General features: G+C 42.3%; 1 protein-coding gene and 1 non-coding gene across 2 annotated transcripts in view; one reads left to right on the top strand and one right to left on the bottom strand.

The window, feature by feature from the left end:
* LOC102002634 (protein kinase C-binding protein NELL1) overlaps positions 1 to 18992 on the top strand; it is a gene marked incomplete at its 3' end in the record, with an annotated part of 791170 nt that overhangs the window by 249776 nt on the left and 522402 nt on the right. The window lies entirely within an intron of this gene.
* On the bottom strand, positions 14187 to 14290 carry LOC113455655. The gene has a single exon (XR_003376650.1). It is a non-coding gene; the product is annotated as a U6 spliceosomal RNA (small nuclear RNA).

Here is an 18992-nt window from a genome sequence, read left to right as displayed (position 1 = left end):
AGGGCCAAGCTGCGGAGCTGAGGGCTTTCCTCTTTGCCTCCATGCATGCTCTCTTCTCTGGTAAATATCTGGAAGGAGAGGGTGAGAGTTTTTCTTGGAAAAGTTCACATAAGTTAGAGTTTCTTTTGTGTTCTGAATTCTGCATCTTCCATGGGAACTGTTCAGAAAAGATGCAGGAAGGGAGCTTCTTGGAAGTATGGCAAATTAAACCCTCTTTATCTTTACTTTCCTTAACTTAAAAGATTTTAATTTTTAAAAATACAGTGTTTAGATTCACACATTTTACTTTATTTTATGGGTATAAGGCTGGCATGTATGCTGTGTGTGCATGTATGTGTGCTGGGAACTGAGCTAGGATCCTCTGCAGGAGTAGCCAGTACTTCTAACTGTTAAACCTCTCCAGCCCATCTCTTGACATCCTATTTATATTTCATGTCTCAGAATTTAATGTGCCAATTCCTTTATTCGTAGATAATTGTAACATTAGGGGGCCTGCTAGTTGGGATTCCTGTTTAATGGTGTAGGATGATCTTCTGTTTGCGTGTTGCTTTCATTGGTTGAATAAAGAGACTGCCTTGGCCTTTTGATAAGGCAGCCCTTAGGTGGGCGGAGTAGACAGAACAAAATGCTGGGAAGAAGGCAATGTGGCAGACACCATGATTTTTTGGCCTGAGATGGTTAGAATCTTCCGGGTAGGCCGTGACCCCGTGGTGATACACAGATTACTAGATATGGGTTAAAGCAAGATGTGAGAGTTATCCAAGAAGAGGCTAGATATAATGAGCCAGGCAGTTATTTAAATATATACAGTTTCTGTGTAATTATTTCTGGGGTTAAGCTAGCCTGGTGGCAGGACGCAGCTCTCCTTACTACAGAGAATGGCTCATGGCAAATTCCAACTTCTAATAACAGCTTTATATACAATTCCTTTTAAAGAAGAAAGACTCAAACATGTGACACTTGACTGCTAATTAATTCCTGGGGCAGAAATTATTACATTTCCTCTTTCTGGAATCCCCTTCTCTACCAAATTGACTCTGCTATCAGCAAATGTCAGCTCAAGCATTGCTTACTCAGAATTAGTTGGTGTAGAGATTAGCTCGATTCAGGAAATAACCAGGCTAGCTAAAAGATAAAACAATTATATTTTTATTTATTATAAGGGAAAAAATTTATGAAACAGGAATGAGAAGTCCAAGCTCAGCTGTGCTGTGAGGGAACCATGCACAGAGAGGGCACCTGGATCAAGCGCCATTTTTCTCCAGGTACCAGAAAGTCACACCCTAAATTGGTCTCACCTCTTACAGATAATTGGTTGGCAGAGATTCCCCATCACCTTCCCCTTTTGCCTAAATAAGAACAATCCAAACCCAATACAAAATTATATACAATAGGAACAGATATCAAGTATAAAATTACAACCAACATAAACAATTTTAAGCAAGGAACACATGATAAATGTTTTAATAGACATTCTGTTCCAAAGAGTCTAAGTCTTGCATCAGAAATAGGCTTAGCTAAACCATAAGACGATGGTAACTATGACTATCTAATCTTCAACCCCATCGAAGGCCTGAGAAGGGAGATAATATTACTTGAGTAGGCAGTAAGTGCAATCAAGCAGCTTCCAAAGTGAGCAGTATATAGCAGAGACAATTGGCTACCTGAGTGATCATCCAGAGTCTCATTTGCAATGTTGAAGCAACCAACTTTGGCTGAGATCTAGCATAACTGACAGACCATTTTCAGAGGCAGGAAAATTTTCAGAACCATATCACTCTGTCTTGGCAAGTTTTGACCATCTTTTTCCTTGTGTCCCTGCTTATCCAGTTAGGATACCATGTACTTTGTCAGTGGTTGAGTGGTTGAGGCATGGACAGTTCCTTGCCCAAAGGCCAATTGTACCAAGAAGAAAACAAACTCTGAGTGGAGTGTCTTCAGTGTTCAACATTCTCTTGGGAATTGATTGATGCCGTCAGGAGCAATCATGTCTCATGTCAGCAGAACCCTAAGTTATTTAAACACCATGTTCTACAGATCCTTGAAGTGGTTGAAGATTACCTATCTAAGCAGAATCCAATCTCTGTTTATATAAAGAACCTAATTAATCTGACTATATGTATAACAAACATGAACAACTATTGACCTATAATATCTAATACCTATATAAATTAAAGACTAAGACTTCATATCAGAATATTAAATAATCTGCAAACAAATGTGCAATAAATGAGTACAGTGACCTCAAAATGTAAACAATGTATAAGTATCTTAATCAGAGGTAAGAATAATGTATAATGCAATATGAAAATATATCCTAAAAATTGTATCAATATACAAAATGTCCTAAACAGAGGTAGAAGCATGCTTGCTGTATATTGCCTTTAATATGGTTAGGTATGTTCCTTGTATCCCTGCTCTCTCCAAGACCTTTATCATGAAGGAATGTTGTATTTTGTTAAAGGCTTTTGCAGCATCTAATAAGATGAACATGTGTTTTTTATTTTTAAATTTGTTTATATGGTGGATTAAATTGATAGATTTTTTTGTTTGTTGAACTATTCCTGCATCTCTGGAATAAAGCCTACTTGGTCATGGTGGATGATATTTCTGTATTCTTGGATTTGGTTTGCCAGTATTTCATAGAGTATTTTTGCATCAATGTTCATGAGTGAGATTGGTCTGTAATTCTCTTTCTTAGTAATATCTTTGTGTGTTTTGAGTATCAGGGCAATTGTAGTCATGTAAAAAGAGTTTGGCAATAGTCCTTCTGTTTCTCTTGTGTGGAAAAATTTGAGGACTATTGGTAGTAGCTCTTCTTTGAAAATCTTGTAGAATTGTGAGCTGAAACCATCTGGCCCTGGGAGTTTTTTGGTTAGTAGACTTTAGATGATGACTGTTTCTATTTCTTTAGCAGCTATAGGTCTATTTAATTTGCTTATGCCATCTTGATTTAAGTTTGGTAAATGATATTTATCCAGAAAATTCTCCATTTCCTTTAAGTTTTCCAATTTTGTGGACTGCATGTTTTTGAAGTATGATTACCTCATGATTCTCTGGATTTCTTCAATGTCTGTTTTTATGTCCTCCTTTTCATTTCTGATTTTGTTAATTTGGGTATTCTCTCTTCCTTTTGGTTAGTTTGGATAAAGTTTTGTCTATTTTGTTGATTTTTTTTGAAGAACCAACTCTTTGTCTCATTGATCCTATATTGTTTTTTTGTTTTTATTTTGTTGATTTTACATTTCAATTTGATTATTTCCTGCCATCTAGTTCTCCTGTGTGAGTTTGCTTCTTTTGGTTCTTGAGTTTTCAGGTGTTCAAGTTTTCAGGTGTTCTTTTAACTCACTATAAGATTTTTGTAGCTTCTTTATGTGGGCATTTAGTGGAATGAACTTTCCTCTTAACACTGTTTTAATTGTGTTCCATAAATTTGGGTGTGTTGTGTGGTCATTTTCATTATGTTTTAGGAAGTCTTTAATTTCTTTCTTTATTTTTTTTTCTTGATCCATTGGTGATTCATGTAAACCTTGTTTAATTTCCATGTATTTCTGAGCCTTTTGAAATTAGTGTTGCTGTTGAATTCTAATTTTAAGCCATGGTAATCTGATAAAATACATGAAGTTAATCCATTATTTTTGTATCTGTTGGTATTTGCTTTATTACCTAGTATGTGGTTAATCATTGAGATGGTTCCATGAAGTGCTGAGAAGAAGGTATATTTTTTATGTTTGGATGGAATGTTCTATAGATACTGTTAAATTCCTTTGAGTCATAACATCTTTTAGTTTTCTTATTTTTCTGTTAAGTTTCTGGACTGGTAACCCTGTAGCGAGAATGGGGTGTTAAAGTCTCCTGCTATTAGAGTATGGGGTTTAATGTGTGATTTACGTTTTAGTAGTGTTTTTTTCACATATGATGGTGCCCTTGTATTTTGTACATAGGTTTTCAGTATTGAAATTTCTTCTTGATGGATTTTTCCTGTGACATATATGAAATATCCTTCTTTATCTCTTTTGATTGATTTTAGTTTGGAGTCTATTTTGTTAAATATTAGGATAGCTACACCATCTTGTTTCTTAGGTCAATTTGATTGGAAAATATTTTCTCAACCCTTTACTCTGAGGCAATGTTTGTCTTTGAAGTTGAGGTATGTTTCTTATATGTAGCAAAAAGATGGATTCTGTTTTTGTATCCAATCTGTTAGCCTGTGTCTTTTCCTAGGTGAGTTGAGTCCATTTATATTAAGCAATGTTAATGACCAGTGATTTCTAGTTCCTGTTATTTTATTTTTCAATTTGGTGATGTTATTGTGTATGTGTTTCTCTTCTTTGGGATTTGCTGCTGTGAGATCATCTATTGTCTGTGTTTTTGTGGATGTAGCCAACTTCCTTGGGTTGGAGTTTTCCTTCTAGTACTTCATGTAAGGCTGGGTTTATGGCTAGGTATTGGTTAAATCTGGTTCTGTCATGGAATATCTTGTTTTGTCTGTCTATGGTGATTGAAAGTTTTGCTGGGTATAGTGGTCTGGGCTGGCATCTGTGATCTCTTAATGTCTGCACAGTGCTTGACCAGGACCTTCTGGCTTTTATTTTTTCCATTGAGAAGTCAGGTGTAATTCTGATAGGTCTGCTTTTATATGTTACTTGCCCTTTTTCATTTGTAGCTCTTAATATTCTTTCTTTTTCTGTATGTTTAGTGTTTTTATTACTATGTAGTAAGGGGACTTTTTTTTTAATCCAGTCTATTTGGTGTTCTATAAGCTTCTTGTATCTTCATATGCATATCTTTCTTTAGGTTGGGAAAGTTTTCTTCTATGATTGTTGAATGTATTTTCTGTGCTTTTGAGTTAAACTTTTTCTATCCTTGTTATTTTCAGGTTTGGTCTTTTCATGGTGTCCCATATTTACTAGATATTTTGTGTTAAACTTTTGTTAAATTTAATGTTTTCTTTGACCATGAGTCTATTTCTTTATTGTATCTTCAGTGGTTGAGATTCTCTCTCCCATCTCTTGTATTCGGTTGTTTATGCTTGCATTTGTGGTTCCTGATTGTTTTCTCATATTTTCCATTTCCAGAATCCCTTCAGTTTGTGTTTTCTTTATTGTCTCTATTTTGGTTTTCAAGTCTTGAATCATTTCTTTCATCTGCTTAATAGATTTTCTAGGTTTTCTTTGAGGAATTTGTTGGTTTCTTTCAATTTTTTTGTTTGTCTTTTCTTCCATTTCTTGGAGGGAATTTTTCATTTCCTCTTTAAAGGCCTCAAACGTTCTCTTAAAATTATTTTTTAGGTCATTTTTTTCTACTTCATCTATATTGGGTTGTTCAAGTCTTCCTGTTGTAGAGCCACTAGTTTTTGTTGGTGTGGTGTTGCTCTTGGTACTGTTGGGTGTGTTCTTATCTTGTCTACCCATCTTTTCCTCTGATTGGCATAGTTAGGGCTGTGTCTCTGGTGATCACTCTTCCAGGTGCCATTGGGATCCAAGGCTCAGATAGTTGTTTCTTGTAGCACTGTCAGGGCCATGATTTCAGTTACCCTGGAGGTCACTCAGTGTTCCCAGAGGTTGTTTGGCAGTCTCAGAAGTCACTTTGCAATTCTCGTGGTCATTCTGGCCTGCTCTCATGCAGGTCACTTGCTTTGGTCTGCCCCTGCCGAGATCACTGGCTTGGGCCTGTTCCTGTGGATGTCCTTGGCTTGGGAGGGTTCCTGTGGAGGTCTCTGGCTCAGGCCTACTCCCATGGAAGTCACTGACTTGGACCTTCTCCCGTGGAGGTCCATGGTTCAGGTCTGCTTCCTTGGAGGTTTCTGGCTTGGTCCTGCTCCTTTGGAGTTCCCTGGCTTGTGTCCAATCCCGCAGATGTAGCTAGCTTGGGCCTGCTCTGGTAGATGTCCTTGGCTCGGGCCTGTTCCTGCAGAGGTCCCTGACTCAAGCCTGCTCCCTTGGCAATAGCTCTTGCATACCTACTCTGGTGGAGGTTGCTGACTTGGGCTTGCTCCCATGGAAGACGCTGGTTCAGGTCTGCTCCCTCAGAGGTTGCTTCCCAGTAGCTGTTCCAGTGGAGGTCGCTGGCTCTGCCAAGATACCATACTTTTCATTTCCAGAATTCCTGCACCTGTTACAGAGCGATAGCTATGGGCCTTCCTACATCTGCTACTTTCCTGAATTACCCAGCAAAGGATAGCTTGTCTTGTTCCCCTGCTTCTGTCCATGCTTCAAGCATGTTTTCCATAGTACTTCAGGCGTCTTTGCCAGCTCCTGGCTGCCATGAAGCTGACCTTCGTGCAGGCTGTACTGAAATAGCATTGACTTTTCCTTCTGTCCTTCGTTCTCTTCCTTTGGGCTGTGGTGGCTGCCGTGAAGCTGACCTTCATGCAGGCTGTACTGAAATGGCATTGACATTTCTTTCTGTCCTCTGTTCTTTTCCTCTCGGCAGCTGTGGAGATTTTAAGCTTTCCCTGCTCTCGGGAGTGTTCTGTAAACTCCCATGAAGTTGTCTTCATTTTAAGAAGCTACTATTTAGAGTCTGTGCCTAGTCCCGGCCCACCATGTCAATGACCCATTTAGCTAGATGCTCTCTGACCAAACTGTGATATTTTGAACCAAGGAGTGCAATCCAGTGGTCTTATGTTTTGGCTCAGGCTACCTCATGTTTAGCTCCTTTTTATCTTCTCTGTATCAGAGACGTTAGCCATATTCTTTAATAATGTTTTAGAAATAAAACAAAAATTATATTTGATTAAGGGCCTTCCATTACTTCCTCTTCTCCATAACCAGAGCAGAGAGTCACAGAACAGGATCTCACTTGCCTATGTGGCTTGTCATGGTCACACATCTTGCCACCAACCGTAAAGTGGAAGGCCATCACCAGGGTAAGGGCTGTGACTTCTCCTAAGACCCCATGACTTAAGTGATCTTTCCTGATGAACTCAGCATTTGCGGTCCTGAACCACGTTCACTGTGAGTGTGACTCCATGACTCTGAGTTCCAGTTTATTCCTTAAGGGCTCATTAGAAGTAGTACAATAATATCACACAATTCTGAGAGAGACAAGCTTTCTTATCATTCACTGGTTTTCATCTTTCCCTTTATGCTCCTGTTTACTGGGTGGGGTCTTAGATGAAGAGGGGCCTGAAGTATTACAGTTATAATAAGACATGGATTTCAGGGACTCCTCTTCAAAACATAAAGTAAACAAAGGTAAAAACCCTCAATATCTACATAAAGCAATTAAAATAAGAAGTTTATTTTGTGTGTATGAGTACTTGGCTGAATGTATGTCTGTTCACTGCTTGTATACATTGTTTCAGAGGTCTTAAGAAGGCATCAGATATCCTAGAACTGGACTTAAAGACACTTGTCTGCCATCATGGGTGCTGGGAATTGAACCTGGGTCTTCTGTGAGAGCAGTCAGTGCTCTCGACCACTGAACCATCTCCCCAGGCCCATGTTAAAGCAGCTTTTATCTGCATAGCAGAAGGTTCCCTTGTTTGCTTTGCAGACTGAGATCTCCTGCAGACACCCAGAGACGTGAGGTCTGATGAGATGAAGTATCCGTTTCATCTGGGGTTGTTATATCCGGGTTTGGCTCTGAGGGTGATGCAACCTACATGGCTTCTGCCACCCTGGTGTGACTGATCACAGAAGCCCAAATAACCGTGGTCTCCATACACTTGCACAAAAGGGCTTCCCAGTAGCATTTCATCTCTGTCTCAGAGGGTGTTGGCTCTGTATGCCGAGGATGTTGTCCCCAGAGCTGTCACTCCTGGAAAGTTTGAATTGAAGCTGTTCCTCATACCTGCTTTGAGAGTTTGGCATTTTCTAAGATTTATTCTCATAAGACTCGGGTAAGCCACCTTATCCAAGAGGCATAAACTGGGCACTGGAGAGAACTGTCCCCTCCATTTTCAGGCCAGTGTTTATGCAATGTCCATAAAAACATCCAACTTAACAAATAACATTGTTTTAAATGCTCAGATGTTTTGACATCTCTAATGTAAAGGACAGGGCAGACCTTTGGATGATAGGGTCTGTTCTGTGGTTTTACAGTCAAGTCTTTAAATGATACCATTTTCAACACTGGATATTCTTTGTTTTTAACACTATCATATCTGTGAAATATACAGACAATATCCAGATTTCACAGATATGATAGTGTTAAAAACATTTTTTCTGAGTTGTAACTTATGTCTTCAAGGTGTAAATCATTAGTTTGGCTTTGATGTTATTTTTTTTATTGGAATTTTTCCATTTTACATACCAGCTCCAGTTCCTCCTCCATCCCCTTCTCCTGCCCCACTATGTCCACCCCATCCCATCTCCCATTTACTCCTCAAACCCAGTGATCATAGCCAAGCACTGGGCTGCGTGCCTAGAGTTCAGATGAAGACAGGGAGTATGTTGTTTTGATTTTGTTTTTTAATTAGTGATATACGTTTTCTTGTGTGTCTACTGCTCCAATGACTATTCCAGATGGAAGATACAGGACTTTGTTTTACGTTGAGTTTGCGGTTGTGTGTGTGTGTTTGTGTGTGTATGTTGTATCTTTTTATAATTTGAATCTGAGACTTCATAGTTAAATATAGCATTATATTGTGATGCACAGTGTTCAGTGAATCACCTGACTTGGAATTTAGACGAGGCACTTGGGTAGCTTGCTTCTTTAAAACCTCAGGTTATGTCAAATGCTGTGAACGATTCCCTCTGTCTTTGAGGAAGATAAAGGATCCAGCTGATCAGGCAGCTCAATCCCCAAGGCTGTTGGTACAGCCACAATGTACCTCGGAAAAGAACCATAGGACAGTTTAGGAAGACACATGCCTGTCTGGCATCGAATGCAATGGCCAAAGCTGGGGGCTCTTTGCTGTTGCTGGGTCTGCAGGTCTCAGTTACCTGTATAGCACCCAGAGTGGCCCTGACTGACTCCTGTAGCTCTTTTCCTCTGGTATCTCAGAGCCACCTGTGAAGTTTGTTTATGCTCATTACTTTAAGGCAATGATCATAGTAGTGGCCTGTCTATTTAGGGCAGGAGGTCACTGGGTGGAGAGGCACAATGGACCCTCGGGTGGCAGCTATGCTCCTTCCTGGAAGAAGGCAATGAAGGGATGACTGTAGACCCAGAGGGAAATATTGCCTGTGGATTTCTGGTGCTCTCAGTCAAAAGCTGGTGGGGAAAAATGCTAATAATCTTGAGCGTGCATTCTCAAGACTGCTCCAGGAAGCACACCAATCACTCGGCCCATCCTGGCATCCTCACACACTCCTCAGCGTTTTATTTCCTTCATAATCGGCTCTAATTGTATCTTCAGCATCGCCAATGACTTCGGAGGGTTTCGCTTCATGTGTATGACTTTGGGTGTTGGAAGAAAGTTCTTCCCGACATCTGTTCCAAATGTGTTTATCTGTAATTTTAATTCATGCTCACTTGCCTTGTCATCTGGCCTGGACTGAAATTAGCTGAGATTATTTGTACTGTTTAAGATTTTATGCTCTTCAATTAAAGCCTCCCAAAGAATCCTGGTGCCACATGAATTTTACTCCCGTGCGTCCTGGTCGTTTCAGGTGGGTTTATAATTGAAACGATCTCAGAGATGATGTCAGGGTAGGAGAGGTGAACGAGATTTGGAAAGGAGGCATTTAATGAAGACGTGGGCTTGTGTGCACACAGAGGTGCTGGCAGTGTTTCGGGGGAGGGGTTGTGTTCTGAATGTTGGCGGATGGGTGAGGTCCAAAGCCCTACAAACGTGAGCTAACATGGCCCAGTGCTGCTGCTGTACTGAGAGCAGAGGCATCCGGAGGGCAGCACAGTCTAGAGAAGACAGGAACCCCGTGCCCATGGCTGTATGTGATCTAGTGGTGAGGGTCTCCAACCCCCTGAGGAGCTCCACTGATCCAGACAGAAGACCGGAAACTGGGGCTGGGCTACCTCAGACAGGAAGACAGTTAAGTGTCAGTGATTGCAAAAGAAACTGAGTGTTTCCTAAGACAGAACCTTCGAGGATGTGAAGCCCACTCTCCTTTGACAGTCCTGTCCTGATGGCATAGAGGTCTGTCCACAAAAGACTAAAGGGATCCTCTCATTCCCCAGGGCCCTTGTTTCTCTTGTGGCATGTTTTCTGGTTATAGAGTCCCTAAGGACATTCAATTTCTCATAAAACAACTCTCTTAACCAATTGGTAGATGGTGCCAACTCTGCCTGTGAGGCCCTTGGGCCAGCATGCCATTGCTCCTGTGTGAATTACAAGGTGGAGTGGTATAGACTTTCTTGAATTTGATTTGGGGTAGAGGGATTTGGAGTGTGTGTTCGAACGCCCAGCTACACAACTCAAAGGTGAACTGCTTAGCTTGTTGGTGGGGAGTGCATTAGCAGTGGACCCGGGACAAGCTGTGCTCCCTCCAAGAAAGTGGTTCTCATCCTGTAGGTCATGACCCCTTTGGGAATTGAACAACCCTTTCACAGAGATCACCTAAGACCATCGGAAAACGGATATTTGCATTATGATTCATTCATAAAAGTAGCAAAGTTACATTTAAGGTTGGGGGTCACCATAACATGAGGAACTGTATTAAAGGGACTCAGCATTAGGAAGGTTGAGAACCACTGCTCTAAAGAGTCAGTATTTAATTTAGCTATCTCAGCAAACCTAAGTCTTGCCTGGGGTCAGGTTTGCTCTGTCTTTATTGTAGAAAATGTCATAGGACAAAGCACATAGATGCTGTCCGTCATTGGTGGCAGAAGCCCAAGGAGAAGCAAGAGGAGTGAATGGTTTTGTCATAATCATGAAGAGAGGAGAGGGAGGGAGGGAGGGAGGGAGAGAAAGAGAGAGAGAGAGAGAGAGGAAGAAGAAGGAGGAGGAGGAGGAGAGAGAAGGAGAGGGAGAGAGGGAGAGAGGGAGGGAGGGGAAGAGAGGAGGAGAGAGGAGAGAGGGAGAAGGAGAGGGAGAGAAAGAGGAACAGAGGAGGGGGAAGAAAGAGAGAGGGGAGAGAGAGGAGGGGAAGAAAGAGAGAGGGGAGAGAGAGGAGCAGAGAAGAGAGAGGGAGAAGGAGAGGGAGAGGGGGAGAGGGAGAGAGAGGGTAAGAAAGAGAGAATGAGCTAGCAAGACTTAGACAGTGGGAATGTGGGAGCTTCACTATATGGAGTAAATTGGTTTGAAAGAAACAAGATTGGTTCACTAATGTTACTCTCACAGAAATGCAGATCCAGGACCACAGACAGTCCAGATTTTTGATCCCTTAGTCAGAGGAGTGTGACACACCCACTATGTAGGTTTCCTCAATCATTTCCTTGAACATGACATGGGCATTTGCTGCTTTGTGTTTGGATATATGGTAGTTTTTGATTCACCTCCATTGCCAAGCGTAGTAACCCAGTAGATCCTTGGTGCTTACCAAGGCTTTGTTGGACGGATGATTGGCACTTTGCTGGGAAGTACAGGCAGGTTTGCGTCCCAAGCAGCACCTAAGCTCTGGTCCAGCAGGGTGTCTGCCTTTCTCAGAGCACTTCCTCATCTTCTCCATTTGAAGTCTCGGGATTGGGTCCTCCTCATCTTGGTATCTCAGCCATGAGTACCATTCTGTTGGAGGGCAAGTGATTTTTCTTCTGTTGTTGAATCTCCAGGCAGTGAAAAGTAATGGAATGTTTCATAAAGTAAGAAACAAAGCTGGTTTCTTTGGAGAAGTGCAGGGGTTTCATGCACTGGAAAATGCCAGTGTCTGATGGGGTACTGGTTTCTCCAGGCCAGGTTTGGCGGTCCTTGAATTCCCCTGGATGATGGAAATGATGGCAGGCCTGTCACATGGGTGGGGCAGAGAAGCCAGGAGTCATGTTTGCATTAATAACCATCTCTTTCAGTCTTCAAAGGGAATGAATGCACTTAGCCTCTCCAGTCTCCATTTGTTTTATCTTTAAAACACTTGGTTCCAGCTTGGTAGGACAATATCTTTAAAACACTTAGTTCCAGCTTGGTAGGACAATGAGGATTCAGTGACCAGCTGAAGGAATGTCAGCTGAGTGCCTACAGTGCCTTGGGCTATTGTCTTGGCCAGGTGGCCAAATTTACATGATCCTTTCCCTCATTGAGGTGAGCTTCTAGTAGGGGGATAAACATCTATTAATAAAAGCAAAAATATCCCATAGTTAGCCATAGTCAAGGCATTGTGCAAAAGAATAATGGGGTTTACTTTAGACTGGGGAAATAAGAACCATTTCTCTCAATCTGAAGTGGGTGGGGGACTGATGTAGCTTTATTCAGGTACCACTGACAAATAAAATGTGTACTCAGATTTGCAACACGCTTTAATGTGTACATCCCTTATGAAATTATCAAATCAATCTAATTAATGTGTCAGCTATTGGTCTCATAGGCTTACCATCTGGCTCATTATTTTTGCGTGCTTGGTAAGAACTTTTAGATGAACCCTTTTCAGGAATTTTCTAGCATACGTTATCATCACCCGTAAACCCCATTCTGTGCAATAGAGGGTCATCACTTACTCTTTTTTTTTCTATATCATTTTGTTTTATTGAGAAAAGGAAAAAAAAAACAAGTTTCCGCCTCCTCCCAGCCTCCCATTTCCCTCCCCCTCCTCCCACCCTTCTCCCCCTTCTCCCACCCTTCTCCCCCTCCCTCTCCAGTCCAAAGAGCAGTCAGGGTGTCCTGCCCTGTGGTAAGTCTTAGGCCCTCCCCCCTCCGTCCATATCTTGGAAGGTGAACATCCAAACTGGCTAGGCGCCCACAAAGCCAGAAAATTAAGTAGGATCAAAACCCCTTGCCATTGTCCTTGGCTTCTCATCCGCCCTCATTGTTCGCCATGTTCAGAGAGTCCGGTTTTATCCCATGCTTTTTCAGTCACAGTCCAGCTGGCCTTGGTGAGCTCCCAGTAGATCAGATCCACTGTCTCAGTGGGTGGGTGCACCCCTCGTGGTCCCAACTTCTTTGCTCAGGTTCTCCCTCCTTCTGCTCCTCATTGGAACCTTGAGAGCTCAGTCCAGTGCTCCAGTGTGGGTCTCTGTCTCTATCTCCATCCATCCCCCGATGAAGGTTCTATGGTGATATGCAAGATATTCGTCAGTATTGCTATAGAATAGGCTCATTACAGGTTCCCTATCCTCAGCTGCCCAAGGAACTAACTGGGGACATCGCCTTGGGCTCCTGGGAGCCACTCTAGGTTCAAGTCTCTTGCCAACCCTAAGGTGGCTCCCTTATCTAAGAATTGTGCTTCCGTGCTCCCCTATCCAACCTTCCATTATCCCAATCATCCTTTTCCCCCAAGTTCCCCCCATCCTCCCCTTCTCCCTTTTCTCTCCCCATTTCCCCTTACCGCCATCCCATCCCACCCCCAAGATCCCAATTCTCACCCCGGCAATTTTGTCTACTTCCCATAGCCAAAAGGATAACTATATGTTTTTCCTTGGGTTCACCTTCTTACTTAGCTTCTTTAGGTTCGCCAATTGTAGACTCTGTGACCCTTATTTATGGCTAGAAACCAATTATGAGTGAGTACATCCCATGTTCATCTTTTTGGGTCTGGGTTACCTCACTCAGTATAGTATTTTCTATTTCCATCCATTTGCATGCAAAATTTGAGAAGTCATTGTTTTTTACCGCTGAGTAGTACTTTAATGTGTATATATTCCACACTTTCTTCATCCATTCTTCCATTGAAGGACATCTAGGTTGTTTCCAGGTTCTGGCTATTACAAATAATACTGCTATACTCTTTTTGTTTAACTGAAAAGCTTCCCCCATTGCTTTGATGGAGATTCCCTCGTTGCTCAATGAGTAGGATCTATTTAACCTTAGCTTAAAGGCTGAGTTATTATATCAGGAAGAGTGGATATTCAAGGTCTTGGATCAGAAAAACAGATGAGAGCACTGGAGGAGGGGTGAGGGGTGTCCATCAGTATGCAGAGAGCTTACCCAGAATGCAGGAAGCTCCCAGGTCATTCCCAGGCATTTCAAAGACTCAGCATGGTGCTGTAATTCCACTACTTGGGATCATTCTATGCTACATAAGGTTTTTGAGGTTAGCCTGGGATGTCAGGGTCATTGCTTCAAAAAGCAAAACAGTAGCAGCAACAATAAATAACAAATAAGTTAAAAAAAATTCTGGGGGAGTTAAAGGAATGGAGAAAAGATAACATTCAGGATTTTGTTTTTCTTTTTTCTTTTATTTTTTGTGTGTTTTTAAAATATGGAACGCTTCAGGAATTTGCATGCCATCCCTGCTCAGGGTCCATGCTAATCTCTGTATCGTTCCAACTTTAGTGTATGTGCTGCTGAAGCGAGCACAGATTTTGTTTTTAAGTGAAAAGCGCTTGCAAGATTTTGAATGGAGGGAAGGAAGGGGGGGTATATGTCATCCTGTGGCGACCGAATCATAGGAAGTCCAAGGGTTGAAGGAAGGCAGATGAGATGGTTATCCTTTTGAGAGAGGATAGCAGAGTGGGAAAGAGGTTTTCATTAATGTAGTTGTGGAGATGAAGAGAAGCAAAGAAATTGAAGATAAATTTATGGAACAGGGGACTGCTGTACGACTCAGCCTTAGATGCTTGCGTCACACAGGCAAGTCCTTGAGTGGGATCCCAGCTCCCCAAAGTGACATATACTTACATGCATATGTCCATGCATGCATACATACCAAAGATGAAGCTGATGGGACTCAGAAGGGCTAGTTTTCCAGGGATGAAGGCTAACGTGACTTCCTTGTCTCTGGTTTGGGTAGATGAAGGCACCACAGAGAGATGAGAAGAGGCTAGGACACTCAGAATCAGAAATAAGATCACAAGTTCAGCTTTCACTGTTGAGTTGTGAGGTAGCTCTGAGGCTGGAATGAAGACCTTGGCTGGCAGTGGCCTGTTCCCTATAATGACACAGCATAAGTGAAGGCGGGCACAACGGAGTCAACTCTGTGCTCTGTGCTCTTAGAGAGGCTTGTGATTCCCTCACTTTTGCTCGTGGAGAAAAGTAGATACTCTCAGCATGTGTCCATGAATGATTTGGCATTTAGTCTAATTTCTGATTGGAACAGATTAACAGGTGGGTTCAAAATGAACGGATTTTGGGGGGTTGGGGGGAGAGGAAAGGGTTTATTTGGCTTACTTGATCACACAAATCCATCACTGAGAAAAGCCACAGCATAGACATAAGCTAAGGAGCCTGAGAGCTTAGATCCTCTTGATCACTACCCTGAGACAAACATGTAGTGAAGATGGACTGGGACATCAATGGGCGAAGGGGAGAACTGGTGACAACCAAAGACGAATATTCAGAAAAGAAAGCTTGTGTCCTAAGTGTCATGCTCCCCACACACATCAGATAAGAGAGACGGAGCCATCTGAAGGATTGTAAGGAGGGAGGATTAGCAGAGAACTTACGGGCTGGCAGCCCGCTGAGATGCTGAGGTGGTGCTTGAACAGTGATGATGGCCAGCAGCGGAGGAGAGTTTTCAAACTGGACTCGAGGCTGACTCACAACCAGTTACAGTTGCTAAAGATCATCAGACTATCTACTTAAAACAGGCAGAAATGATGGTTTGTGAATGATCGCACTAATAAGAACATCTAAGGAAAAAAATACATACGATGGCCTAATGGAGTCTGAACTGGTGGTGGTGGTAGGATTGCTTCAGTTAATCTGCTAGCTCCCTAACTTATCCACTAAGACGCTTGTCTGTCTGTCTGTCAGTCCACTCACCTATGACTCACACATCCACACAGCTAGACTTGTACAGTACGAAACTTTTAGCCCAGTCTGGCCTTGAACTTTGGATATAGCTGAGGGTGAATTTGAACCATTGCTCTTTCTGGCTCCGCCTCCCGGGTGCTGCGTCCACAGGTGTGTACACCATTCCCAGTTTGTGTAGTACGGGCATGGAAACTCAGGGCCTCGTGAATGCTAGCCTGGTATTCCACCCACTGGCTTGCCGGGATTTGGAGTCCAGAGCAGGCCCTGGGGGCTGGGATAGATGCAAGGGACTGGGGCCTGCACTCCCAACTTGACAGTACAGTGGGAGTTAACTGGACTGGCCTCGTTCCCTGATGTCTGCACAGCTTCCATGCGGCCTGTTGCCACATATTCCAATGTGGGGAGAGCAGCCAGGTCTTTAAATTTTACCTTTTTTCAGAGAGGAGACCAAGCTGCCTTTCTTCTTAGCTCCATCCAGCCAGGTTTATAGGAAAGAGGACAAGGTGGGCTGCCATCTTGGGGGATGTGGGAGCTCAGTCACAACACTCAGGTCAGGTCAGGTGGCCCGCCAGGTTCCAGAGACTTTGCGTCTGTGCCTCTCTGGCTGCTGTTGCTTTCGCTCATTTCTTGTTTCCTGGACACCTGGGCAAAGACAGGTCTCAGAACACCGGATCTAGTTAGAGTCTCCTGGCAGCAACCCCGTGGTCCTTTGGGTGCAGCCTGGGCTGAAGAGGGACCCCAGAACAAAATACTAATGTTGGGTATACATGTAGCTATTAATATCATGTAGATACAGCTTCCTTTCCACACGGTGGAATAAAAATGCCCCTTTCCATGCTCTAATCCCTCTCAGGTATTTGAGTTTGAGCTTTCCTTTTCATATCTTACATTGAGGCAGCAACAGTATTTATTAAGGTTTTTTGAACTTTAGCTGTCACTGTTGGCAAAATCACCACCACCATCACCACCATTATCATTATTACCACTATCAACATAACCAATAGGATGGATGGGTACCTAGTACCAACTTCTTTACATCTATCAGGATCTGTTTCAGGTGTTTAATGTTAATTGGCTCTTTGAATTCTTCATGTCAGTAATACAATCACACTTACTTAAAACATCTACAGTAATAACAGGCATATTCCACGTGCAGGAATCTTATTATTATTACATAGTAAAAGGTATTACCTTCTTGGCTAAATGTTGTTGGTTTAAATTTGTTTTTGAAGAAGAACAGTTCTAGATTCTTCCCACTTAAAGGAATTAAAATGTAATTTTACCTAGTCTGGGGATTTGCATCGTTTTTAAGCCAGAGCTTGTACTTTCCATAATCCATATGTCAAATCGAAAAGGGTAATTTTTCTATGTGTAAGAGGGTCAGGGGACATGACCTCACTGTAACTGCCTGTCATGGCTGAGGGTCTCAGCAGCATTTTGAAATCTCCACTGTCATCTTTTCTGTATGTACTGAGGCAGGCGAGGCAATGTGCGGTGTTTGTTAGCTGCAGACTCTGAATTATACATGAGATTTCTTGATCCCTAGGTACGGTTTCCTGTGAGACGATTGTATGTGATGTAGCATAATCATTAGTATCTTCAAAATCTACAGATTTACAAGTGATAAAGTACCTGCATATATCTGACCATGTTCGACCTATACTTTTATATAGCCTAGCCTTGTGATTCAATCCTCAAATGCTATATCGTGTGTGTGTGTGTGTTTATTTAGTCCTTGCAGTAGATGGTGGGGGTATAACTAGAAAGAGAGAGATAGAGACAGAGACAGAAAGAGAGAGAGAGAGAGAGAGAGAGAGAGAGAGAGAGAGAGAGAGAGAGAGAGAGAGAGAGAGAGAGAGAGAGCGCAGCCATGTTAAATAAGTGCGATGCCCTTAAGATCAGGAAGCATGCTGGAGTTGGTGTTTTCCCTGAGATCAGGTTTTTCATCTCTATTGGTTTTCTGCATGACTTCCAATGGACAGGAGGCAGCCTGGTGCTAGTGTGATCTGCCTGATTGAGAATCTCAAAGGGTGGTTCCTGCAAATACTGAGAAGGAAACCCCTAAGAAAAGGCTTGCCTGTCAGTCTTGAATCTAGAGTCAGGTCTACAGGAGAAAAGTTGGCATTCCAGAAAGCTCAGGGCTAGTGGATATCCTATCTGTGTGGCTCAGTACTCACCTCGAGGCAAAGATGCCCTTTAAAATGAACTCATGGTAAGAATTCCTTCAGGCACCTGGCAGGAGGTATCACAAATACTAAAACCCAAGTCTGGAATATTTCCTACATACTCAATTGCAAACAATATGAGCTCAAAAAGAAAAGAATCATGTACAATGAAAAGGAAAGAAATTAAGACACCATTAATGATGTTCAGCATAAATAACCAACTGCAAAATGGCATGCGTGGGCTGACTGTAGTGAAAGCATCAGCATAAATACATGTTTAAAGGATTAAAAGAGGAATAGAGGAAATGCTATCAAATTAACCTAGCAGGTTAAAAAGAACCACATTGAATTCCAGACTAAAAATATAAGGAAGATTTAAAACCATTCCAGAGACTGAGGCAGAGTGTGTTACAGCCCTAGAGAGAATTAATGAAGGCAGATGGAGAATTCACTGCAGTTCAGCAAGGAGTGAACAAGAGAAAGATCTAGATCACATGACAGCAAGTCTAAGAATCAGGAGAAATCCTGTCGTGTGACGCAGTTAGAATTCTGGAAGGGAACACTGAGGAGAATAGAGAAGAGAGGTGGCAGACGTTTCCATGGCAAGGAAAGGAAGCACTTGTTCTTCCTCAGATCCAGGCCCCACCCCTGAGGACTCTTCAGTGAGGGAAACTAAAGACTAGGAAATCAAGCCAGTCCAAGACAACCAGTTAGCCAGATAAAGTTGAAAAGTCTTCATTGACAGAAGCATGATCACCCAAGGAGTAGTTATGATATTAACTACAGTATCAACAACAGTATGAAAACTAGCAGAATCATGTCTTCAAATGTAGATCAAACACCTCTAGAGAGTAGAATTAGTTTTCAAATATGTGGATAGTGCTTTTACTGATTGGTTGATTAATTGAGGCAGTCTTGCTGTGTAAAGGCTGGTGTTGAATTTGTGATCCTTCTGCCTCAGCTTCCCATGTGTTGGAGGACAGTGCATGTGCCATAACACCAGCTTGAACATTTGACCTAAGTTAAAACTAAGTTCGGAACCATCTGAGCATCCATCCCCACTAGAGAGACTTCCAGTAGATGCTTGAGGGCGTAGAATATTCTCCAAGGAATAGCAGGGATTCCGGAGGAAGTGTGGGACA

The sequence above is a fragment of the Microtus ochrogaster genome, unplaced genomic scaffold (genome assembly GCF_000317375.1).
Source record: "Microtus ochrogaster isolate Prairie Vole_2 unplaced genomic scaffold, MicOch1.0 UNK76, whole genome shotgun sequence".
Taxonomy (NCBI): Eukaryota; Metazoa; Chordata; class Mammalia; order Rodentia; family Cricetidae; genus Microtus; species Microtus ochrogaster.
The sequence above is the reverse complement of the archived record's forward strand: the minus strand, read 5'-3'. Positions and strand labels throughout refer to the sequence as shown.